At 35.0% G+C, this 26,841-nt stretch overlaps 1 long non-coding RNA gene across 1 annotated transcript in view; it reads left to right on the plus strand.

Moving 5' to 3' along the window:
• The window catches only part of LOC145663104 (uncharacterized), a 645,511-nt gene that overhangs the window by 346,036 nt on the left and 272,634 nt on the right, over positions 1-26,841 (plus strand). Inside the window, exon 2 of the long non-coding RNA XR_014127153.1 lies at positions 13,663-13,800. This is a non-coding gene — a long non-coding RNA (uncharacterized LOC145663104). The remainder of the gene's footprint in view (positions 1-13,662; positions 13,801-26,841) is intronic.

The raw sequence follows: 26,841 nt of genomic DNA on the forward strand, positions 1-26,841 counted from the left end.
AATGCATACCGTCTGTAACTGAATCAGTGTAGAAATGGAAATCCACGAAAAATGACTGTGAAAAAATTTATAGTTGGTATCGTCCTGTGATAGTTGAAACAGGCAGGTCTTAAAATTCAACGAAATTAGCTCTTCCTTAGTTGTTCAATTGCTCCAAGAGCTCTTAAAGAACAATCTTTGACAGAAAGTCTTAAAATTGAACTAAATGAAATCAGTAATTGTTTCCTTGGAAGAAGGGCTACTAAGGAACAATCTTTGCTGGTACAAGCAGAGAGGTCTCGAAGTCCAACGAAATGAACTCTTCACCAATTGTTTACTTAGAAGTAAAACTGCTAAAGAACAATGCCTGACACTAGAAGCATCCATCATCTTTGTTGTTACAGCCGTAAAGAATGATCTTAACTACCATATATTAAAAGATATTTTTCCATATTCACGCAATATTTCAAAAATTGGTGCTCAAACTATGTCAATCCTCGATTTCTTCAGAAAATATAATTTCTTTGGCACCAGGATAAAGTGTGTCTCAACATGTGATATGACTCTTTGATCATATTCCTTTCTACAGGAAGATGTACCATTTGAATTCCTTCCGGATCTCCTGAAGGCGCTGAAGTGAAAATTGGATAAAATAAGTATGAAGGGGTGTTCGCAGCTCCACTAATTCCTTGTGCATCTACTGAAGACGCTGCAGTGTTTGTTGAATCTGCTCTTGGAAGTCTTGTGACACAGGAGAAGGAAGTCTTGTGTCAAACTGCCGCTAATTCCTTTTACATCTGCTGATAACGCTGAAGTGGTTGTTAAACCAAGAGAAGGCAATGACGTACCCCACTCTCGCTAATTCCTCCCGGATTTGCTGAAGGAGCTGAGCTGGCCATTCGAAGAAAAAAGTAGGCACTGGTGTCCCCAACTCTCCCTACTTCCATCAGATTTCCCCAAATGGCGTGCCCCTCATAGTCCCATGCTCTGGTTCAATTTAAGAATAATCGTCATGTATTGCAGTCTGTTTAGATGAGCGTTCTTAGTTTGTGACGTCGCCATCATCTGACATTGCTTTCTTGGCCATATTGTGATAGTATTTGTTGGTGTTATTGATAGGCCATTCTGTCCTCCCATATTCATTGTGTAAAATGTTTTTAATTTTAAATACCGAAATATGAATAAAAAGTTGCTTCTATTCTATAAAATGTCTGTTTAAGCAATTAGATTAACTTTCATGGAAACATCAATGTCTTCATTGTTAAAACAAATGTTTATTTTCTAAAATCTAAATGGTCTTTAGTTATTTTTCAAAGTTACAACAATACATTTCCAAAACGACATTTATCGTTTACATATGTGGAAATTTCTTACAGAATATCTTAATGGTATGTAATTATAATAATTGAACATAAAATCATTATCGCCAACCCAAACATTAACACCACACTGAAGCCTGTAACATATTATTTTCAACAGAAGTCGTCAGAAAGTAGCTAAATTTCTTATAGAACATAGCTGAAGAAAAAAAAATTCTAAAGTTAAAATTACTACTAAATTTATAGCTAACACAATTGCTTTGAAATTAGTCCTTCCCATACACCTCTACAATCTGCCCATGAATGTCAGCAGGTATAGTGTTTTTGAACCACAGGAACCGCTCCACTGACCCCACTTCTACTCTTGAGAAATTTTCCAGATAAGTCATCATTTTTAATGTCCGATTCTCGGATATAAGTGATCAGAACCCTAAGTCTTCAAACCTGCACCAAAACAGAGACATGTTATTAATCTACTAATAAAGCTTCAGTAAGTTAATTCGATCATCAAACTAAAATTTCATTTACTTTTTCAACTCTAGATGAGAGATGGTATGGGTCAATTAAAACTTGACCAATATACCCACTGACCCACCACACACAAGACCCACGAATTACCATGATCCACTCTGACCCATCATCCACCAAACCCCATCGTCATCAACTCTGACCCACGATCTACGTCCTCGTCTCTACTGACTAAAGAGTTTACACTTGTAATAAAACAAAGCTGTGAAATTATCACTAATCGGAGTTTGAATTTCTATGTTCAATCGCTCATGCACCGATTTGTTAAAATACCGATGGATCTCATCTTTACGATATAAACGTGTTTTTCATGGGCCATATTAAGATCAATTTCAATTTAATTATAATATAAAATGATTTCCTTGTTAAATTATAGATACTTTCCAGCGGGAAGTAGTATGAAATTTGAAAGTCTTAAATCAAGGTAAAATAGGTGAACTTAGAGGGGAAGGAGGGAAAAACAGTGTAAAATTCGACTGTGTCTTGAAAGCCAAGTAGTAAGTCCTATTGCTATTATCACAATTACAAATATCAATATCTAAAAGCGTCTGAAGTTTTTTTTTTTCACTTAATTATACTCATCTCAGGTAACTAAATGGAAATAAATGAAACAGGAAGAAAAATGGAGGCTTTGAAAGTGAAACGTAGACAAATTCACCAATGTTCAGAAGATGCTGTCTACAAGGAACTGAGCAGAGTGGGTCGGTGGGTCGCAGTGGGTCACGCCCTGTTTACCCACGACCCGCTGACTCACTCACAGGTCTTGACCCAGACTCTCTGATGTAAGTAAAAAGACAATTCTTTTACCTTACGTGACGTACAAAAAAAATTTTCACAAACTGTTTCGGAGCACATCTTTCTTCTTCTTCGGCACACTGCTATATAAATAATCTTTTCTAAGCTACATCATAATAGATTTATAGGGTGGGTATGGAGAGAATTCCAAATCCCATGTCATTTATTTAGTATTGAATCTTGCTCTGGTGTGTCGATCAAGGAATGAGGAATGCTCCAAAATAGTTCGCACGTATACGTTTTGCAGAATTGTCTGTGGTAAGAGAACTTTTTTTTTTTTTTTTTTTTTTTTTTAACTATAGTGACTCGTGAGGTCTGGGCTTTACATCAATCATACAACTGCTTTGCATCACGTGTGATGCATTGGAAGAATTTGGGACGATTCCCGGAGCTGCCTTCTGAACGCACATTTGAGAAAACCCGAAACAGGAAAAGTGCACCAATAGCCAAACTTAGAAAACACAGCGAACGAGCGACAAAAGACAGTATTTAAAGAACTTAGCGGCATTCCGACAACACTGCACTCTCAGGAGATGTTCTCTGTATAGATCGAGAGACGACTCTGATAAAATTTTGTGGATGGCGGTTGAAAACACGGACACACCCTCGTGTTCTATTGGATAATGAATTAGTGGATCTAGGTCAAGCTTCAGGACTCGGTGTGATCACTATAGAGAAAGGAATATTCAAAAATAAGAAAAAAAAAAAACATTCAACTAGTGCTGTTAAAATTATTGCTGTTAAACTTATTATATTTTATCTGCTGTTATTCGAATATTATAATATCCGGATATTTGTTTTCAACATTCGAACATTCAAATAATTATTCATTATTTGAACAATTGTTCGAGTAATGAATATTGTTCGAATATTCGAATAATGAATGTTCGAAGAATCCATTATTCGAACATTCGAGTAATGAACTACTCGAATTTTAATAACACTACATTCAACAAAATAATAATAATAACAAAAAAACTTTTTAACAATATGGAAAAATTATGTCTAACAATAACAAAAGCATCCAACAATAAAATAGAGACTTAATGTTTTAGTGGACATCATGCCCATTGTTTTCGAAGTTCTGCTGTTTCCTCCCACATCCCCATTCCATTTAATTCCTTTTATAACCATTCATTTTCATTATTCATCCCTCTCCTTTAGCTTAAAGGCATAGGCGTAATTATTATAAGGGGACAGGATGGTCATGCCTCCTAGAATACTGTTGGTTCTAGGGTGCGAAATTCTAGGAGGTTTGAGGGAATTAACCCACCTAATATTTTTGGAAGAAAATCCCGTACATAAATAACTTACTGGGGATGAATAAAGTCACACTAGAAGTTTGCAATTTAACTACAATATTTAACATTGTATGTCGTATATAATTAATGGCTGAACTATTTTTTTTATTGATGTCTTTAGTATTATCTAGTTTAATTATTATGAATGTTCAAATATGGGAACTCGGTATAATGTGGAAATATTTCAGTGCAAAGTTTTTTTCTTTTATTTGTTCTTTAGCCTTCCTCTACTTGTAACGATTTTACACTCTGGTTGCCGTTCCTTTCCTAGAATACCATTGCACTCTAGGCTTAAACTATAGAACTAAGGGGTCATGGCTTGCTTCCCTTAGTGAAATATCCTAGTTACGCCGATGCTAAAGGGTATAATCGTGGAACGAAAAGCTATAATAATAATAATAATAATAATAATAATAATAATAATAATAATAATAATAATAATAATAATAATAATAATAATAATAATAATAATAATAATAATAATAATACATATGCTTTGCTATATTGTTGCTGTATCTTGACTAGAGACGCTTACTGCACCAAAGAGATAAGGTGAAGAATTGCCATAGCCGAAAAAGCATTTAACAAGAAAAGATCACTCTTAACTTGCAGGCTTAATATTGGAGTAAGGAAGCAGTTAGTCATATACTATATATATGGAGCACTGGACTGTATGATTTAGAGACTTGGACATTACGGAAGTTAGAGAAGAAATATTTAGAGGGCTTCGAAATGTGGTGTTGGAGGAAGATGAAAAGATAAAATTGACAGAGAGAGAAACAAAAGATGTTTTAAAATGTGTAGGGGTGAAGAGCAAGCATCTGTCAGCATCCTGCATAGGAAAGCCAATTGGATTGAACACATCTTGTAAAGAAATTGTTTTCTTCATACCGCCATAGAAGGAAAGATGGAAGGAAAGCGAGGGATAGGAAGAAGAAGAACACAACTGTCCTATGATTTGAGAAACAGTAGAAAATATTGGGAGTTAAAAGAGGAAGCTGAAGATCGAGAAAAGCGAAAGAAGTATTTCCAGGCCAAATCTAAAACTTAACAAAAAAAAAAAAAAAAACTCATTAGTCCCAGGACCTGTCAAAAGGCAAAATACCTAATAATAATAATAATAATAATAATAATAATAATAATAATAATAATAATAATAATAATAATAATAATAATAATAATATATTTGCTCTAAAACTCTTCAAGCATACTTGTCTGCCAGATGACAGGTTCTAACCCATTTACTTAATGAATCTCGGCGAGGACATGAAACCAGTAGATGAGTAGTAGGCATAGGCGGAACTAGGAATTGTCTGCTGAAGGGGGGGAGACCTTTCTGTTTGTCTCGGAGGTCATCTTATAGGTGGCCATTTTATAGGTGACATTTTTATAACTACTGTCGCTTGGACTAGCTACCCAAGAAGAACTTTGAACATTAATCTCATTGAGAGTTGGGCTCGCCCAGTGTGCGAATTGAAAAATTTTCCCAGGGGGGGATGAATTTCACCCATATGCGCACCCAGTCCTCCCCCCCATATATATATATATATATATATATATATATATATATATATATATATATACTAACAAGTACAAAACAGTTGAGATGTGAGATCTTTCATAAATTTTCACTCAAGTAATATTTAGGTTAGCTACGCAAAGTAGACCTACTTATCTTTATATCCACTTAAAAATACTCCAGAGGGGGAAAAAGTTATCCCTGCCAGGGATAAAATTTTTCTTCTCCAGGGTGGGAAAGATTTTTGTCAGGGGGGAAATCCCTGGCATCCCCCCCGCCAATTCGCACCCTGGGCTCGCCTCAAGCCAGGCTGAGCACTAGTTCCGTATTGGTAAACTCTGGAATCATGAGTTTAATCATGTTTGGTTGAAGGTTCCAAATATCGAAAGCGTGTCGTGAATTTGATGCCTTGTCTCGGAAAGTATTTATGTTTTTATTGGAAGAGATCTGTCTCGTCTGGTAGAAATCATAATAGATTAAAAGAATAAAGTGAAAAATATTGTCTATTCTTGAAGTGAGCAATAATGCATTATTATGCAGAGAGTTTGGTCTCTAAATCTATTTACAAGGGCATTACTTCACAAAATAATAATAATAAAAAATCCCTGAACAAACCAAGTTTTAATTTAAAATAATAATTGTGTAACAGTTTCACCAACTAACTAAACCTTTTCGCTTAATCAGACACAGTACAATACAATAAAAAGTTCCCTCTTAATATGACAAAACTTTTAAACTGGTTCTGAACGCTGGTTGGCTGATCAGAATACTCTCACCCAATCAAAATTAGAGTTCATAAAAAAGCAACTAAAAATATAAGATCTATTTCCTCCTCTGGTCCGGTATACCTACAAACTAAGTTTTTCAGTAACTTTAGTTAGTTGGCGAACCTGCTACACAATTATTATTGTTAATTAAAACTTTTTAAAAAAGATGTTTATTTCTTTTGTGAAGTTACTAACGTAAAGCAAAGCTAACAACATGAACCATATAGTGAAGGGCATATGGCATTTAATTGGGAGCCTGATCGTCTCTCGGAACTATACTTCTGATTGGTTGGATTGAGTTTAGTATCCCTTTCAGCAGCGAGGCTATATGAGACGTACATCTTAATATGGAATCCGAACTATGAACTCCCACCTGAAAGTGAACCAGGGTCTTCCTCACGAAGTGCGTGTCCGCTATCCATATAGCAACATGAGATTTGCAGCTACATCTCATACAGAAATCTATCTACTGTGCATCAATAGTGTCCATATTATGGATTTTTTATATGAATTATATATTTGTGACTTGAACTATTTCAGAAGAGATCTGGGACAAAAACTTAGTGTGAACTATGGCTTTGCGTATGACCAATTATCAACCTCGTCCAATGTTGACCTCAGAAAACAAATGGTTCCCCGAATTCATTCAACCTTGATCATTAATATTAAATGAGCAGTGCCGTATGAAAGGGGTTCGGGGCTTAAACTTCTGTTAAAATTCGAATAATTGTAACAACACTAGTTAACCCCCTCCCTTTGAGCAATATGTTATGAAAAGCTCAATATTTACTATACATATACACAAAAATCACGCTTGTCGTAAAAGAAAATGAAATTGAAAGCTTGAATCGTCTCTGGTGAAAAAGCTGAGTACGCCATTGATGATGAATGAAACTGAAGTTAGACCTCACTTGAAGTAGTCTTGCATGTGACTCGATATCTGAGCGAGATGTGTCTCAGTGAGTCCATCGCTTTGCTGTGAGATGTCGCTAGTAAACACTGAGAGTTGTGCTCTTGCGGAGAAATCGCGAACTACGTCCACTGTAATCCTTGTGAAACAAGTCAAAAATTACACGAGAAATCACTGTCCAAAATTTCCTCGTTTTGTTCACAAGGTCGATTTGGATAAATTAGCAACTTTTCGTAATACTCTTATCGACTGAGTCTTTAATTTATTATGAACATAAAATGCTAATCTACTCATGATGCAAACAAACAGAAATATGCATACCAGTGGCCGGAATTGCATTGGATTTCATAATAAATAACGAGAAGCATTGCATTTCAAAATAAATCACTAGAAACATATTTAATCTACAAGAGAGTTAATGACAAGGGTATACTGCTTCGTTGATGACGTCACCACTCACTTTATTTCAAATCAATTAATCAATCATTTATATAATAAGTTTAATCTGAATCGTATGCAATTTTAATATATCGTCAAAAATATCTACATTTTATTTTTTTAAATTTTGGAACTATTGAAAGAAGTCTAAATATGATTTGGGTTCAACGTAAAACTATAAATACTATTGTCATATCCGGAGTTAAAAGCAATATTAAACTATAAAATATCAAGCAAAATGCTTATCCTTAAATTAAACATTTATTATATTCGCCCTAAGGCCAGGCCTAGATTCGCCTACATGAAAATTTGTTAAGGAAGAGGAAAAAACTGCAAAAATTAAATAATAACAATAAATATGATTAAAGTAAAAATAAATACCCTCCAAGTAGCAATTCCTTTAATGCCTTAGATCCTGGGTTAATCTGACCTCGTTTATTCCGGTATCCTGGGGGGTTTAGGCCTCTTTGAAGAATATATAGTACATTACTAAATAATGATAGACGCACTAGAAACATATGTACTTTTCGAACAATGGAAAAAATTACAATAGAAAAATAATACAACATATACTGCTAGTGTTTATATTGTGGATATTTTTGTACTCTTTTAATCATATATTTTCAAAAATACATGTATTTTTTGAATAATAAGTGATTTACACGGCAATAGCAGGTGAGATAGAAACACTGTTTTTACAAATAGACCTACAAATTTTTTTCAGCATGAGTAAAAATGTTTACAATGTTCTTTACCTTTTGTTACAGGTAGTTAGCTTTAGTATGATAGAGTTTGAAACTCTGGAACACAAACAGCAACTTCAAAGTCCTTGCACCACCGAGAGGTTTCTTTTCTTCCCAGTTTACCGGTATCCTTCTTGATCTTCTCTCTACACACCCTCCAAATCTGAATAATCAATTTCACCTTCCGAGCCGAAATCTAAACTGTACTCTTCTGAAATCATTGATATTTCTTCTATATTCATTTTACTTGCTTCAAACAATATAACTTCTGTGAAATGAAATAGTTTTCGAAACAAAATAATCCACTATTTTATCAAACGCAGAAAGTTATCAGAACAATTAACTTGCAGAATGTTCGTTTACTCTTCGCTAGATGCCAGGTGAATAATATTTTTATTTACTTTTTCTTTCTTTCTTTTGTTTTTTCTTTCTTTTCTTTTCTTTTCTTTTTTTTAAATGAATCTTAGTAAGTCTTAGCAGGGAATTCGTGTTACTATTCGGTTCAAAATCTCTTGTCGTCGCGAATTCTGTCGAAGAATTTAAAGCTTAAAATATACAAAACGATAATCATGCCTGTTCTTCTGTATGGTTGCGAAACATGGTCACTTACTCTGAGGGAAGAACATAGACTGAAAGTATTTGAGAACAACATCCTGAGACGAATATTCGGACCCAAGAGGAACGGGAATGGGGAATGGCGGAAACTTCATAACGAGGAACTACATAATTTATATGGTTTACCCAACATTGTTAGGGTCGCCAAATCTAGGAGGCTTAGGTGGGCGGGTCATGTAGCTAGAATGGAAGATAGTAGAAACACTTTCAAAGTCTTGATTGGAAGACCAATCGGAAAACGACCATTAGGAAGACCTATGCGCAGATGGGAGGACAATATTAAGATGGATCTCGCAGAGATAGGAATACAAAGTAGAAACTGGATGCAGTTAGCTAAGGGTAGAAGTCAGTGGAGAGCTTTTGTGAAAGCGGCATTAAACCTCCGGGTTCCATAGGCCATAGAGTTAGTTAGTTTAGTCTTAGTAAGTATTTAACACGACCGACAACCGACCGCAATCCATAATAAGTTACATAGGGACAATTACGTAAAGAATGAGTTAGACTCGGGGCTCCGGTGCTTTGGAATAAACATACAACCTGAGTATGACTCGGGATTAGGATCGAAAGTGTTAACGAGTGTCTTGGCTTCAATCAGTTGTGATTGAAGTTGAATGGAATTTTACTTGTGGTAGACAAGGAGGATGCGTAACGCTATTGTGCGCTCCTGTGCAGCCCAAAATGGGCCTCCACATTATCCGTGGAATTCGGTAGCGCACCAACAACCTCACATAAGCAAATTTTGCGGACGATCCGCAAAATGATCTGGAAAGGACACAAATCAACATAGAGATACTTTAAAGCAGGTTTTATAGACAGAAGATAGATTATGTATGCAATTATGAATTAAACAATAGCATAGTCGCTAACGCTTTCGCCTTTAGTGCGAGCGGTCCCGGATTCGATTCCTGATGGAGACACTGGGTCGGAAATGTAACAGTTTTTCAGATCAGCTATCCTGAGTGAAGTTTTACTGGATTTTCCTCATTTACACTAGGCAAATATCGGGATAGTACTCAACACAATGGCCCCAGATCGCTTTCTTCCCCCATTCCTTTCTTTCTCCCCAATTTCCTGGGCAGTGTGATCGTCAAGGGACATCATCCCTCATGCGTGACGTGCTAACATGGCCATATATGCCGAAAGCCCAGAACTGTAATTCCTACAGTTTGTTCGTCTATTTGTTCACAAAAGAAGCCAGCTGTTATTGTTTTTTGTGCTGAAACACATCTTTATTTGTGATTAAAGTATTTTAACAATATTTTGCGAAAAAAAAAGTAAAAAGAAAAACCGTAGATGATCCGCAACATGCATAATCCGGCCTCAAATAATCGAGAGTTTACTGAATTGAAGAAAAGGGTTTTATTTCTTGTAAACAAAATAATATTACTCTAGAAACAAAATTTAACAATCAAAACAATTATTCGTTATTATGCATTAAGACAATTTGTTTTACTATTGCGATAGTGCATATTATAAAAATAAAACTAATCATTCTCTGTTTTATTTTTTAAAACGTTAAAACCTAAATTAAGAAAACAATGAAAATTTCCTTTAGAGCAGATTCAAAATGAAAATTAATTAAAATTTATATGAAAATTTAGAAAGATATGCATAAAATAAATATATTTATTTTATTATTTACTAATGTATTAAAATTTTATATGCCAAGTTGAGGGACGGTGATCTTCAGTGCTTGAGAAACTTTTTGAGTACGCCACTACTTGATGGTACATGTTTTATTATCTCGAGCCTTATTGTAGCCGACGAATGACTTTAGAGGCACATGAACTCAATTTGAATAGTTAAAAGTAACAACTTGGGCTGTGTTTGAATGGCTTCTAGCGGTAGCTTGGACTCTTACTATTTGAATGATTCCCAGTGCTAGCTTAAATTCTAATTGAATGATTCTAAAAGTGACAACTTGAATTCTTATTTGAATGATTCCTAGTGATAACTTGGGTTGTATTTGAATGATTCTCAGTGGCAGTTTCTGCTCTAAATTATTGCAATTGCAGCTTGAATTCTATTTGAGTGATTTAAGTGGGAACTTGCACTGTGTTTGAATGACTCCTAATGGTAGCATTTGAATGCTTTCCACTGGCAGCTTGGACTCTATTTGAATGATTCTAAGTGTTAACTTAGAGTGTATTTGGACGATTCCCAGTGGCATCTTGGACTATATTTGAATGATTCTAAGTGACACTTTGGACTCTATTTAAATAATTTCCAGTGGTACCTTGGATTCTATTTGAACGATTCCTAGCAGCAGCTTGTATTATATTTGAATCATTTTTAGTTATAGCTTGGACTATTTGAATGATTTCTAGTGGCAGCTTGTACTTCATTTGAATTATTCCCAGTGACAAGTGGCAACTTGGACTCTATTTGAATGATTCTCACTGGCAAATTGAATTCTGTTTGAATCATATCTAGTGCAGATTGGACTTTATTTGAATTTATGGAATCAGGCACGAGTGGGCATTTCTATGTGGTCCATGACACGCTCTTCCTAAATTTCCGCTCGTCTTCTTCACAAAAATAAATAAATAAACAGAAAAATATCTATGTTTTGAAATGACTCAATGATTCGGTCTTACAATACACTTGCTCCTCAATAAGTTCTTAATTATACTGTTTCTTATATAAATTTTTTAATGTTCATTATAGCTATGGATCTAATCTATACATTTATAAATAAGAATCAGAGTCGGCCGCAACTGCAACACAAGTTGTTAATACGTCTCTTTTTCTTGCTGTGATCAGATTTTAGATTTCACTTAAAATTTTATAAATTATAGAATTTTATACGAGTTTTTGATAATTTTAATGTTCCAACCTAGTTACTTACATCTACTACCTCAGAATTTCAATGACCTATCAGCGAAGGGGTTTGTTTAGTGGTAGGACGCTAGTACGAGGGACTTCTGATTAATTCCTAGGTTCAGTAATATGTACCGGTGTGGGTGCAATCGAGCGGTCTCAGATATTAGGCTAGAGTTTTCCAATTTGGATTTGGTAGTATCAAGGGTGTCGCGAGATTTTATAAATTCAGAATATTAAACGGATGAAACACGTTCAGTGCCTTGACTACCTGAGCAGGAGATGTTGATTTCAATAATTTTGTGCGTATAGCATTCAATGATGTCAGTGTATTTCTCTGCTCTTAATGCTGTTAAGAATTTGAATGTGAGACTGGACAATAAGAAATACTTAGAATAGTGCAACAAATGATTGATTGGAGGAAGGAATAATGACGGCAGTAACGTGGCTGATTCCGTCACTATCAACACAGCGGCTCAAACACGGACTACCCTAAATTAAATATTAAAACGAACAGAGGAAAATATAATAAGTAATAAATAAAAGGGATGCAAAAGAGAAAAAACAATCAGAAAGAAGAGATGAAACATTAAATATAAAAGATAAAACATATAACAATAAACAGCAAAAGGAAACCAATAAAATATAAGAATACAAGATAAAACATTAGCAGCGAAAGACGAAAGAACAAACGACTAACAGGCTTAGAGAACGTGAGCAAGGTTAGAAGCGGACAAAGGCAAGCATACGATTAACAAAATCAAGGTTTTTCCCCAAGTGTATGAGACAGTCTGTGACGCCCTCTGAGATCTGAGGATTCAGAACATTCGACAAGAATGTGCTGAATACTCAGTGGGACAGTACATTCACCACAATACGGATAGTCCAAGGCACGCAGCAAATAACCTTGTGTCAGATGAGAGTGTCCGATAACGCAAACGTTTCAGGAGCACTTCATCTCTGCGACTAGAACGAGAGAGTGTTTGTCATAAAGTAATAATATAGTATATGAGGTTTCAGTTGTTCTTCCCGCTGAAACTGTGGAGACTGTGGCGCCGCCGCTCAAGGGAGTTGGGTACTACGAACTACTAAAATCAAAGAACAAATCAAATCATTCAGAGTGCGTGAATCTGGTAGAATTAGCCAATGATAAACTTAGCTAATGCCAGTAGCAGACGATGCAGTTAGTTACAATTCTAGCCGGTAGTGTCGCCGAGTCACTTTTGTTGCATTGTGGGAACGATTTGAATTTCCATTAGAAATATAAGGTGTGTTTCATCAGGGTAGTCAATGGTGTTTGTCAATCTAGCAGAAGCGGCGTAGCTGATTGAAGTTTATTTTCATTTGCTTTGTTTCAGTCTGTTTGCCAATGACAGCGCATTGCGATGTATGGTGTAGCGATGAAGCATGTCCCATACTGGAGTGTTTGATATGTTAAAAACAATAAATGAATGCGTGTACTGTTAAATTTGTGTGTACTAATAGGGTGTCATGGAAAGCACTACGTTAGGCTGATAATCGGGATGCGAAATCCATCGTGGATTCGAATCCCTCCGAAGAGCATGTGTGTTTCTAAGTGGTCTCGATGTTTCTGTGTTCGTGTCCTTGTTGAGATCAGTCGAAGTCTAAAAAATGTAAAGAAAAGTAAATTAAGAAAGTGGCAGAACACTCACCTCTGGTGCATTGGGTCCCTGGTTCAATCCTGGGCCGCGCAAGTTTGTGGTGGACAAAATCATGTCCGTAGTTTATCCTGTTTCCTCCCACATTTTCATTTTACCGATTCTTTCGTAACCATTCACTTATAATAGTTATCCGCCTCCTTTAGTTTACAGGACATAAGCTTGAGATGTACAAGTAAGATATTTAATTTTTAAAACTAATATTGTTCTGTCTTCTTTTTAAGTTTTTCTCTTTCTTTCTTTTTTCAGGTCTTTGGGTGTTATCCTCTTCTAACGACATCATAGGTCGCAATCTGTTGAAAAACTAAACTTTGTTGATTCAAGATCCACCATTGACATTGAGTGAAATGAAGCCTCTATTTTTTATTATTATTATTACGTATCTATGTAAGTTGGTTTAATTATTGTAAAATTTCTGTTACTTTTCCTTAGGAAAAAACAAATGTTTAATAGTATTTACAAACAGAAAGTGTAGCATACTACAATACAATACTTGCTGTCTGTTTCTATCTGTTTTAGAGGTCTGCACGGGGTCGGGCCGAACTCGGACCAACAAGGCATATATCATTTCGAGCTCAGGCCGGGTTTGGGCCTTAATTTTTCAAATATTCAACCATATTTTTCAGGCCTTTTCGGGCCTAACTTTGTAAATGTACTGTACAATGGTATTGGTTGGACCGTTCTTTCTGGAGAACTTTTAAAACACAACTGCAAAATTAAACCTCTACCTAGGTAATTGTTGTAAATAAAAATACAATTTTACGTTAATTATTAAGTTTCTGTCAATTCGAGCTCATTTGATTATCACACGAGCTTGGACTGGACTCGGGCCTTAATGCTTCGGACTCGGGTCGGGTCTGACATTATGAATTCACGGGCCAGGCTGGGCCCAGGCTAAAAATTCCGGCCCGTGCAAACCTCTAATCTGTTTATAAATGTCAATACTAATCTGTTTATAAATGTCAATGTTCAGAAACAATACTGACAAACTTTGTGAAATGACTTTTCACGCGAAAACATATGATAATAATAAAATGCATAGACCAAACAAAGGTGGATAAATGTTTCATTTTGGAGCTATGGCAGTGAAAGTGACGTGTAGTATGCCATGGTATTGCTTGCCAAAAGTCGATTTTGGCGTTGGGGGCACAATACATCCGTATCAGAGCGCATACCTCTGGTGCGTGAGGTCCGTGGTTCGATTGACAGCCAAGTAAGTTTGTAGGTGGACAACATCGTATCAGTGGGTTTTCTCGGTGTACTCTCGTTTCCTCCCACTTTCTCATTCCACTAATTCTTCCATCATTCCCTTGCCGTAATTATCGTTTCTCTTAGGACATAAACGTGGGACGTTACACTAAAATATTTTACTTCATTTTTTTCGATTTTGATCTTGTTTGCCATCGTACTTTTATTGTGGATTTATAAGAGCTCATTATCGTGAATATGAGCAAAGTGTTACCAGGGACCTCTTTTTTTTTTATTTATTGTGAGTACGTGATAAATGTCCTCGTCTTCGGGACTAGGGAGGTCTCATATAGTCTCGCTGCTGAGAAAGAAAAAGAACATCTAAAAGAAAAAAAAAACACAAAATATTCCTAATTTCACCATAGCTTGAAAAACTGACATAATTACAGTTTTTAAAAACGCAGTTCTTAATATAACTTCCTGTTATACATTGTTCTATAGGATGGGCATCAAGTCATGAAGGGGTTTCAGCATAACTCCTTGCATTTGCTAGCAATGTCTATCGAAATACTAGTATAGCACACATTACATATGGGAGATTTCTGTCATCTACACATGAGAAATAATTTCACGTAAATGTTCACTATGATTCAATTTGCACGCACAAGCTCTTGCCAGAACATTCGTTATTTCACATCTCAAAGTTGCTGGAGGTATCGCTTGGATTCGCTTCACAGGTTGTGGTGGACGTTGGAGAACAACCTGTGGATTATCGACACTCCCAAACCCTCTCATTTTGTTTGTTTACGCACCCATAAGGGTTGAAGGGTGCTTCATCATTCATAATCAAACTGTCAAGAAAATCTACTTTCTTACGAATCGATTTTTCGATGCACGTAACAAATCCGAGACGTTGCTGTTAATCTGTTTGTTGCAGTTGTTGCACCGGATGCTCTTTGTAGGAACACTGGAGCAAGTTATGTTTTAAAATGAGGCGCAGCGTCGTTCGAGTCAATCTCACGTGGCCAGCCTGTATTTTTGTGCAGACCTCCGGTGCTTCTTCGACACTCCTTCGAACTTGTTCAATTGCTGCATGTGTTCTTACCGATTATGGTCTCCCCGATCATAGCATATCAGCTATCGAATCACGCTCTCTGAAACGTTCAACCAAACGACGAATCATTGATTTAGAAAGTGCACCAATGACACGAAATTGGCAGCGACATGCTCTTTGTTTCTCAAAATACCCGTTCAATAATTTTCGTTCCTCTGCACAACTGTGGCTGTTTCCATCTCGCACTCCCTAGACGTGTACTTCATGCAATTTGCAAAATAAGAGGAACATGATTGTTAGAACATTTTCACCATGCTACTAGCATACTATGGCAATCAGAAGAAACATTCACATTAACCTTATTCTTATGCAAAATATTACGTATTGCAGCCTGGTCGTGAATTATGGCTCATGCTGTATTTTTGTGCTATGCTAGAACTAAAGAACCAGGTTTTATTTACTTAAGGAATTCGGGCAAACGCAAGAATGCCAATTGTAACAGCTGATCTGATGTAGCCCTTCTGCTAATTTTAACTCATTCGAATATAGAAAAATATTTTAAAGAGTTTCTTACTCTTGGATACATTTCTAATTGGCGCTTTCCATACTAAGTTGAGCACGCTGAATCAGTAACGGATGTAGGGGGAGGGCGCTGAAGGCAACCGCCCCTCGCAAAAGACTACTATTAGGATCACATTACCATTATAGCATATAAAACTCGGTATTTCGGGCCTACATTCATCGTCGAGGAGGCGATCTACGCCTTTCAAACGACTATTCGGGGTCCGCTATTCCTTTAAATCAATGGAACTGTTTTCAAACATATCCGTTTATGACATTACAAGAGAAATGACCTCGAAGTTGAGCTTTCTGAATTGCCGTTTATGACAATTGTAAAAATACCCATACTTGGATACATTTCTCATTGCGCTTTTTAATACCAATTTAAGGACACTGAAACCAATGAGACTATTTTTTAAACGTTTCTGTTCATAGACTAGAAAAATACACTGAATCCAATTAGACTATTTTTTAAACGTGTTTGTTCATAGAATAGAAAAAGACGCTGAATCCAATTGGACTATTTTTAAACGTTTCTGTTGATATACTAGAAAAAGACGCTGAATCCAATTAGACTATTTTTAAACGTTTCTGTTGATAGACTAGAAAAATACACTGAATCCAATTAGACTATTTTTTATACGTTTTTGTTCATAAAATAGAAAAAGACGCTGAATCCAATTGGACTATTTTTAAACGTTTCTGTTGATATACTAGAAAAAGACGCTGAATCCAATTAGACTATTTTTAAACGTTTCTGTTGATAGACTAGAAAAATACACTGAATCCAATTAGAATATTTTTTAAACGTGTTTGTTCATAGAATAGAAAAAGACGCTGAATCCAATTTGACTATTTTTAAACGTTTCTGTTGATAGACTAGAAAAAGACGCTGAATCCAATTAGACTATTTTTAAACGTTTCTGTTGATAGACTAGAAAAATACACTGAATCCAATTAGACTATTTTTTAAACGTGTTTGTTCATAGAATAGAAAAAGACGCTGAATCCAATTGGACTATTTTTAAACGTTTCTGTTGATAGACTAGAAAAAGACGCTGAATCCAATTGGACTATTTTTAAACGTTTCTGTTGATAGACTAGAAAAAGACGCTGAATCCAATTAGACTATTTTTAAACGTTTCTGTTGATAGACTAGAAAAATACACTGAATCCAATTAGACTATTTTTTAAACGTGTTTGTTCATAGATTAGAAAAAGACGCTGAATCCAATTGGACTATTTTTAAACGTTTCTGTTAATAGACTAGAAAAAGACGCTGAATCCAATTAGACTATTTTTAAACGTTTCTGTTGATAGACTAGAAAAATACACTGAATCCAATTAGACTATTTTTTAAACGTGTTTGTTCATAGAATAGAAGAAGACGCTGAATCCAATTGGACTATTTTTAAACGTTTCTGTTGATAGACTAGAAAAAGACGCTGAATCCAATTAGACTATTTTTAAACGTTTCTGTTGATAGACTAGAAAAATACACTGAATCCAATTAGACTATTTTTTAAACGTGTTTGTTCATAAAATAGAAAAAGACGCTGAATCCAATTGGACTATTTTTAAACGTTTCTGTTGATAGACTAGAAAAAGACGCTGAATCCAATTAGACTATTTTTAAACGTTTCTGTTCATAGACTAGAAAAATACACTGAATCCAATTAGACTACTTTTTAAACGTTTCTGTTCATAGATTAGAAAATGACGCTGAATTCAATGAGACTATTTTTAAACGTTTCTGTTCATAGACTAGAAAAATGCCCTCAAATTTATACTCTTTGATCTCAAACAGTTTCTGATTATATAAGGATAATTTACTCATCTTTCCTCACCTGAAACATCAGTCACAAGTAGGATAATGAAAATTCTGAGTGCAATACAGAGTTCACGAAACACAAATTATAACTTCAATTTATAAATTTTAATTAAATAGAAGCAATGAGGACCCTTTATTTTCTGTTGACTTGGTCAAATCTGGAAGAGTAGCTGCACACACACACTGACTTATACATGTGATTTTCTTTGACAGGATTGTCACTCAGATCATCAGAATAGGTTGTAATTAATTTTTTGGTTGTATCACTGCTGACAAAGTGTTTATTTTGAGAATAGCTTCAAACATTTCACAAATGTTTCTCATGTCTTCACACGAGAATCTGATATATGATCTTGTGTACGATTACATCAAAATCCAATCTTTTGAAGTGTTTTTCAGTTTCTTTTGGGAGTGTTTCTGATTTTCCATCGCTAACCCAATCAGATTCATCGAAGAGAACATTCCTTTTGCTTCCCATCTTTTTTTTTTTTTTCAGAAAAGTACCTCAATTCCAACGTTAGAATTTTTTTGTTAGCTTTTCTTAAGTATTTATGCCACATATTTTTTACATTCTTATCTATGGTAACCTTGGGAGCTTTAACGTTCTTCATTTTAGTATCAAATGAGTTAGCTTTCAACTGCAGAATCAAATTTCTTACACTTATATATGATTTATTTTTTTTCCCTTGAAACATTCAAGAAAATCAATGATTCACACTTGAAAAAATAATTAATGAGCCTGTTTAGTTCTGCTATCCGTTCATAAGATAAAACTACATTGGCTTTGATAAGATAAACTACATTTTCTAAAACTTTCGTTACTTCTTTTAGTTTTTCTGCTATAGGCTTCATTGCCTCAATTCGTGCACACTCTATCTTGTTTCAAAAAGGCTACGAAGTAATCGCCCACTAGTGTATTTTAATAATTTCTGTGAACTGGAGAATATATATATATATAATAAAGGTTTGGGACCATAATATTTGTCTGGATTGCTCCATCCCTTCTTACGAGTGGTCCTGATAATACGCCTAGATTGAACGTTGGCTACACATTGAAGGAATACGATTTTCTTGAAATCACTTGCCATCCTGAAAACGTTTACTTACTACAGTAACTAATTAGCTGTGTCATTATTGTAAATCGAATGCTTCAATTGGGACAAGATGTAGAAATAAATTGTTGAAATGATCGATGCATGACTCAACAACACAAAGAATGTATACACTCCAGTTGTACCGTGACGTAAGAGAATCAACAACTCGAAAACAATTTTGATAAATCTGTGTTGTCATTGACCTTAAGTCATAGCACATGCAACTAACTCTTTTGTGATATTATCAAGGCGCAATGCTAAGCCCCTAATCCACAGAAATTATAATAATAATAATAATAATAATAAATATCTTCGTCATCGAATTGAAGCTAAATGGAAAGAACGAAAGAAAAAAAATCATAACATGATTGTTAACAGATTATCAAGTTTTTTTTTTTTTACGTTTTTCTTTTTGAAATCAACTTAAGTCAAGGGCACATACTAATTTAATATAGTGTACTTCACAACACAATTGAGGGTCATTTTTATATAATAATTAAATTAGGTATTTGGGCCAGGGATACAGAAATGCTTCTCGTTCTGCAGAGTCTGAGGTGCACTTGAATACGTTCTTCTAGAATTTTTCTCCTGACATCTGTTTATTTAATGTCGCAGAGATGTGTACAAAAAACTCGAAAGAACAGTTAGTAATCATAACATTTCTTTAATGATAATCATAACATTCCTGGATGACAAAAACACTTAGAATAATATTTCACTTGCTCACACTTCGTTTTTCTCACTCTCTTATTAAATGGAACACATCTTAAGAGAATCAAAATGAACTCAAATAATTTATACACATAACAATGAAAGTCAGTATGTATGTGACTTAATACCTAGGTAATTCTTGAAGCACCAGAACGATCTTGATCAAATTTTCAACATAGGTGATGTTCGAAATGAAAAATGAAATGAAATCTTTAAGTTTAACGTCCCACGGTTATGCTGGTTAGGCTAAAGGAGACGGTGATAATGAGAAATGAGTGAAATGGTATAATGAAGAAAGTGGGAGGAAACTGGAGAACCCCGAGAAAACTCACGAGCACGGTGTTTGTCCACCACAAGGTCCACACGGCGCGAGCTGGGATCGAACCAGGGACCCCAAGCACCAAAGGTGAACGCTCTACAGGTGATGTTCGAGTCTGGGTTGGTTGTTATTATTTCACTTTGATGGTGCAACTTAAGGAAGGAGGAGGGGAAGATATATAAAAATAAATAAAACTTAATAACGCTTGAACTACGAGACCGACCTCAATCAAATTTTCAACATAGATGAGGTTAGGGCCTGGAATGGTTTTTATTATTTCACTTGACGGTACTATATGTCAAACAATTATATGCATGTTTTCCACGGGATAGTATCTTACCCCTTGCTGCTATGAAAATAAAATACTACACATTACCCCATATCATTTCGCCAGTACCTTCCTATTTGCTGATCAGTTAAAACAGTATTCCTGGACATCGTAGCGAAAAATGTAGAAAATCTTTTTTTTTTTTTCGTGCATTGTACGAAAAACACAAAGTGAACGCAATAGAAACGAAACAAGGAATAAACACAATGTGATATAAACTGCTTTGACTCTTTCGACAAATCACTCAATGTAGCGCTTTACTTGTAAGTCTTGATGGCGTAATCGGTAACACTTTGTAGTCAAGTTCATGGGGTCCTCAGATCAATTCCAGTTGAAAACGTATATATTTTTTAAACACCTTAACGACACTGTAAACCTTAAAGTCGCAAGCTTTTGAAAATAGTCTATTTATTATTATTATTATTATTATTATTATTATTATTATTATTATTATTATTATTATTATTATTATTATTATTATTAGAACGACAAAAGAAGGAAAGAAAAAGCCACATAGTCGAAGCTATTGATATGTATTTTATGTATTAGAACACATATATGTAGTTCATGCAACAGAAACTTTATGTATTTTATGTCAGATGCTTCTTAGGTTTACACATGAACGTAATAATAATATTACTTTTATGGATTAACAGATAGAACTATTATTTTACAACAACAAGAAATGGAGTATAAATATTTGTTAGCTGGTAGCAGTAATGAATTTTGTTTCGCCCTTCTTCTAGATAGGTTGAATTGATTTTAAGTTTAACGTCTCTTTCAGCAGCGAGGCTATATGAGACGGGACCTACTGATTAATTTGGAATCAGAACCACATGAGCTCCCGCCGGGAATCGAACCCGGATCTTCTTCTAGATAGGAAGGTAAGGTGACACCTGGAATAAAATCGTTCTGGTGACTAGAGATGTAAGTTCAATCACTATTTGTAATTTCTGTAATTCTTTTAATGCTCTATCAACGTTGTGTGTAGAGTTGAAGCTAATAATAACTTATTGGCGAAATTAACAGTAAATGAAGACCAACGAAACCAGAGTAAAGTGCTTATGTGTCTTGAACAAATAAATCAGTTTCTCTGCCCTGGCCATCGTCCCTCGTAGAATATTCGACAGCAAGGTAGTCTGAAGATCTTGTGGTCCACTGATCGATTACCGCGCACGCCAATTTTTTCTTGAGCACAAGTAGAGAAGGCAAAAAAGGAAAGGAATCAAGACGCATGAAGTTTAGAGCTAACAAGTAAGACCGAACCAAAAGTATGGATTATTACTTGACTTGTTTAAAGAAACAATAAAATGGAGGAAAGATGTGTTGTCTCTGTCGAGAAATGAAGTGTAAGTAAAAGAAGAAACTACAATAGCCATCTCCTGTTGGAAAACAAGAGGATTGCGCTCACTCTTAAAAGAAATACAGGGTGGTCCATAAGTCTTAGTACAGTGGATTATTTTGGAAACAAACATGATTACAGCAAATCTGACTAGCGGAAGGCGGACTTGGGTAAAGGAGCTAACGATTGATGCATGCGTGGTGAATGGCGGCCATCTTGGATCCATATTATATTTTTCAAATGGGAAGGTAGGCATGTGACTAGTGTTGTAAAGGCCTGGAAAAAAACGGAAATTTTGGGTTAAAAAATTAGTTTATTTTAGCTTTTTTCCGATCTTGAAAAAAACCCGGAAAAATTGAAATTTTCGAATATTTTACTACATTATGCTTTTAATATGAAAACTACTTTATATTTACTAGTTTACAGTTCAGATAATTGAGTACTTATGTTTCTTGTATTAGAGTAAGGAAATTTTGTGGCAACAAATACATTTGCACCTCTCCTTTAAAGTTAACACCGTGATAAAATGGAGTTATGCCTACAAAAATACTAAAATATAATCCTGGTTAGGTTAACTAATATAGACGCATTTAAATTGTCTTAAGCAATCTTATAAAGTTCCCATTTGATGCAGGGAAATGCTAAATTACAGGGCCAGAATCATTTTAGTTAATACCCGTAGTTAAAATCAAACATATATTTTTAGATATACGTATCTTCCTTGTGCTGTGTAAAATTTCCGGAAATTTTGAAACCATTAGAAAAATCTTTTATTCGGAAGTATTGGCATAAGCCGGAAAATATATTTTAAAAGTTATTTCTTCCCTGATGCTAATATTATTTGCTGTACCGTGTCTGCAGCACATATACAACGTATTTCGCTAACAGGAAAAATACTTAAAGTAACAGGTTTTAATTTTACTCTTTAGTTTCCTGATTTCTGATAAGAATCCCTCTTTATTATTTGTATATTTTTCGAACAACTCAAAAAGAGAGATGATCTTATTTACATATACAAACATACACCGCACAAGTGCGTAAATTTGAGCAGCGACAAATATATAAAAGAATTTAACATGTGAAACTTCCGTTCGTTATTATGAAAGACTAGCAGAATACTCGTTCTTCGCACGGGGAGAACACGTTTAATTTTGGGTATAAAGGGCACCAAAACAGTCAACAATGAAATTCGGGACTCCACAAACTATAATTTCAACACTAGTAAGAGTCATTTTCAATTACTTTTACATGTCACCTCCCTTTATTAGTACTAATGGGAGCTGAATTTGGATTTAAATGGCATCGAAACTGTCACTGTTCATCTCAGCTACCCCACAAACTATGAATTCGATACTAATATCGGCCATCTTAGATCATTTTTATATATCCATCTCTCCTCCCTTCCCCAAGTTGCGGCACTGAATTTGGATTTAAATTGCATCGAAAGTGTTACTGTTCATCTCAAGACCTCAAAAACCATGGATTCGACACTAATATCGGTCATTTTCGAACATAGTTATATATCTTACTGCCCCAAGTTGCGGGGATGAATTTTGACTTAAACGGTATCGGAATTGTCACTGTTCATCTCGGCGACCCGAAAGCTATGGATTTGACATTAGTACCGGCCATTTTTAGTCACACACACACACACACACACACACACACACACATATATATATATATATATATATATATATATATATATATATATATATATATATATATATATATATATATATATTACAACAAAATACTTTGGTTTGTGTAATATTTACCTGTACCTTGGGCAGAAAGTACTCATACATATGCACTATACTCAGTAGAATGTTCATTTCATATTAACAAAAGAAGAATGTTTCTAATATATGTAAGTGATTATTATGGGATAGTTGATGATATGGACATGTTTTATGGTTACCTAGTCAGTGAGTTTGTGTACTTAACAGTTTTAAGAAAAGGATATTATAAGTTATATCAAATAATAAACCAGTTTAACATCGTTTATAGACGTTGTCAGTTTTATTAAAAAGGTGAGATTAATGGTATTTAAAATATCGAAGCTAATATTTTTATGCCAAAGAATTACTACCACTTCGGATTGTTATCCCAGCAAACGAACCAGGTTTACGACTATCTTTTGATAAGTCGTTATAAAAATTTGGTTTACCTCACCCGGGACTTTGTAAATTCAATTCCCGAAGAAGAGTAAGGCTGAATTTACTTTCATATTACAGTTAATGAATACGAACTTAACTATATTGCGAAGTGGTAAGGTAATCATAAGAAAAATGGACAACGAAACAATGCAGCAGGAATCAAATACTAGTGACAGCGATGAGACTAATGTAACACCAGGATTGGCATCGGAAGATATCTTGTTAGCTTTACAGCGACAAATAATGCAGATGTCTACCGAGATAAAGCAGACCATAGAGCAGAAGTCTGACGAAGCTAACAAGCAAAATGAAGAATTAAGTAGACGAATGGAACAGAAGTTTGACGAAGCTAACAAGCAATATAAAGAATTAAAGCAGACCATAGAGCAGAAGTCTGACGAAGCTAACAAGCAAAATGAAGAATTAAGTAGACGAATGGAACAGAAGTTTGACGAAGCTAACAAGCAATATAAAGAATTAAAGCAGACCATAGAGCAGAAGTCTGACGAAGCTAACAAGCAAAATGAAGAATTAAGTAGACGAATGGAACAGAAGTTTGACGAAGCTAACAAGCAATATGAAGAATTAAGTAGACGGATAGAACAGAAATCAGATGAAACGAAACAAACAATTGTCCAGGTGGTGAACGACATTTCCTCACAGTTCGAGGAAAAGTTAAAAAGGATATCCGATGATTGTCAAGAAAAGCACAATCAACAAAACCAAGAAATTAGTGCTGTAAAAAAAGATTTAGAAGTAATAGAATCTTCCATTAAACAGCAAAAGATCCAGGTCAGCAACAACTCTAATAACATACGTGTAAATACACAGTTGTTAGCTACTATTCAGGAAGAGATTAGAACGTTACAGGCTAAAGACAACATTTTCCGTAATAACTTGGGTAGTGATCGCTTTGAGTTGCCCCACTCACCAGAGATGAACTCGCCTTCGCCCGGATCTGATGAGGATATTATACTAGAAGAAAGTTGTCCGAAGAGCACTGATGAGCGAAACATAGATGGTGTCATGACACAGCACGTCACGGATAGGAACTATCACTCAACAAGAACAAGGAATGAGAAAAAGAAGGTAAAATTAAGTGTTAAAATGAGTGAAATTAGAGCTATGAGCAAGTTCAGTGGTAAGTGTAATGAGAATGCTACTTCTTTCTTAGAGAAATTCCAAGACGAATGCAATATAATGTCTATCGATCGATCACAATATATGAAATTAATACCCCATGTATTACTCCCACCTTGTTCCTTATGGTTTAAGGCAATACGTGATCACATTAGTACCTATGAGGAATTCAAAGCGGCATTGATCGCAAATTATGAAAATGACTTTTTGCTGGCAAATAGAGATGCCACCCTTAGAAATCAACACTTCAATCCTCGATTGCACAAATCTCTTGTAGAGTTTGTTGTAAATGTCTACAACGAATTAAAGGTCGTTAATCCTTTGCAATCGGAATCGAGAATAATAGCATCGATTCGAAATTTGCTTCCATTTAAACTGCAACAGATCTTATTTTCCACACAGTGTATGAGTTTCAGCCATTTATTGATGCTTGTCCAATGCTACGAAACTCAATACCATGCCATGAACCCACAATCAGGAATGGGTAAAAATAAGAATAATTCAAATCATTTGGTGCCTGTTCGGAATTTAAATATTCGGAGTGTGAATAATACAGGACCTAACCTAAGCCGAGTATACTCTAGCAATCCAAATGAGCAAAATAGGCAAGGTTATGTAGAGAATCCGCCTAACCTAATTAATAGTAGCAATTCGTATGTTAGACCATATAGTCAAAATAGATTTAAAAATCGACGTAATATATGGCGAAATTCCAGAAATACAGCGAACTACGCGGATAGACGTAATGGAAGGACAAGAGATGGCACTTCGCATCAAGATCCAGGCAGTGAAGTAATTTCTGTACAGAACAATAATACGGGACCTAATCACGATTGTGCTGTACAGTGTACCTTATTGGAACCATACACGAGTATGAATTTAAACTAATCGCGGCTGATGTGGTAGGGGTTAAACCCATGTCAGCTGTGGATTCTCATGAACATTTATCTAAAAATTTAAGTGATAATTCTTACGAACATTTATCTTCCAATTTACATGTTCATGCTAATTATGAAAATGATCTTTCACATGACGTCACTGTAAATAATTATTCTGAAATAGCAACTAATAGGTGTCAGTACCAATTTATACCGGTTGTAAATCGTTGTTGGTTTGAAGATGATACTGTCAATGATGGTTTTAATATTGAAGAAAATTTTGTATTTTTAAAGTCATATAGTACAGCTAAAATACCTATTAAAGTCAATGGGTTAAGTACCGAAGCTCTACTTGATACAGGAGCAAATGCCTCTCTATTATCGTATTCATTGTGGAAAGCAATTACTAGTAACTATTCGAATCCTAAGCTACAAAAGGCTGAGAATCTTATTATAGTTGATTTTACCGGTAAACATAAAAAGAGAGTAGCAGGAATTACTCGTGTGACAATATCTATTCAAGATTTTGAAATATCAATCCCTATTCTGGTGATAAAGGATCTTAACGAGAAATTAATTATGGGCTTAGATTTATTATCCCAACTACGTGTCATGCTTGATTTTAAAAACCAAACGTTGACGATACCGGGTATACCTCAAGAAATCGTACAAAAACTGCTTCCAAAATTAGATAATCTTGCTTGTCAATATAATGATATGTCTCCTATAGTGAATAATGTTTCTATTAGTACAAAAAGTGATAAATTAAATGATCCCCGATTGGAAGACAAACAAAATTTGATGAATATGAAGGACGATGTAT

Source organism: Thermobia domestica, chromosome 10, assembly GCF_964235325.1.
Source record: "Thermobia domestica chromosome 10, izTheDome1.hap1.1, whole genome shotgun sequence".
Lineage (NCBI taxonomy): Eukaryota > Metazoa > Arthropoda > Insecta > Zygentoma > Lepismatidae > Thermobia > Thermobia domestica.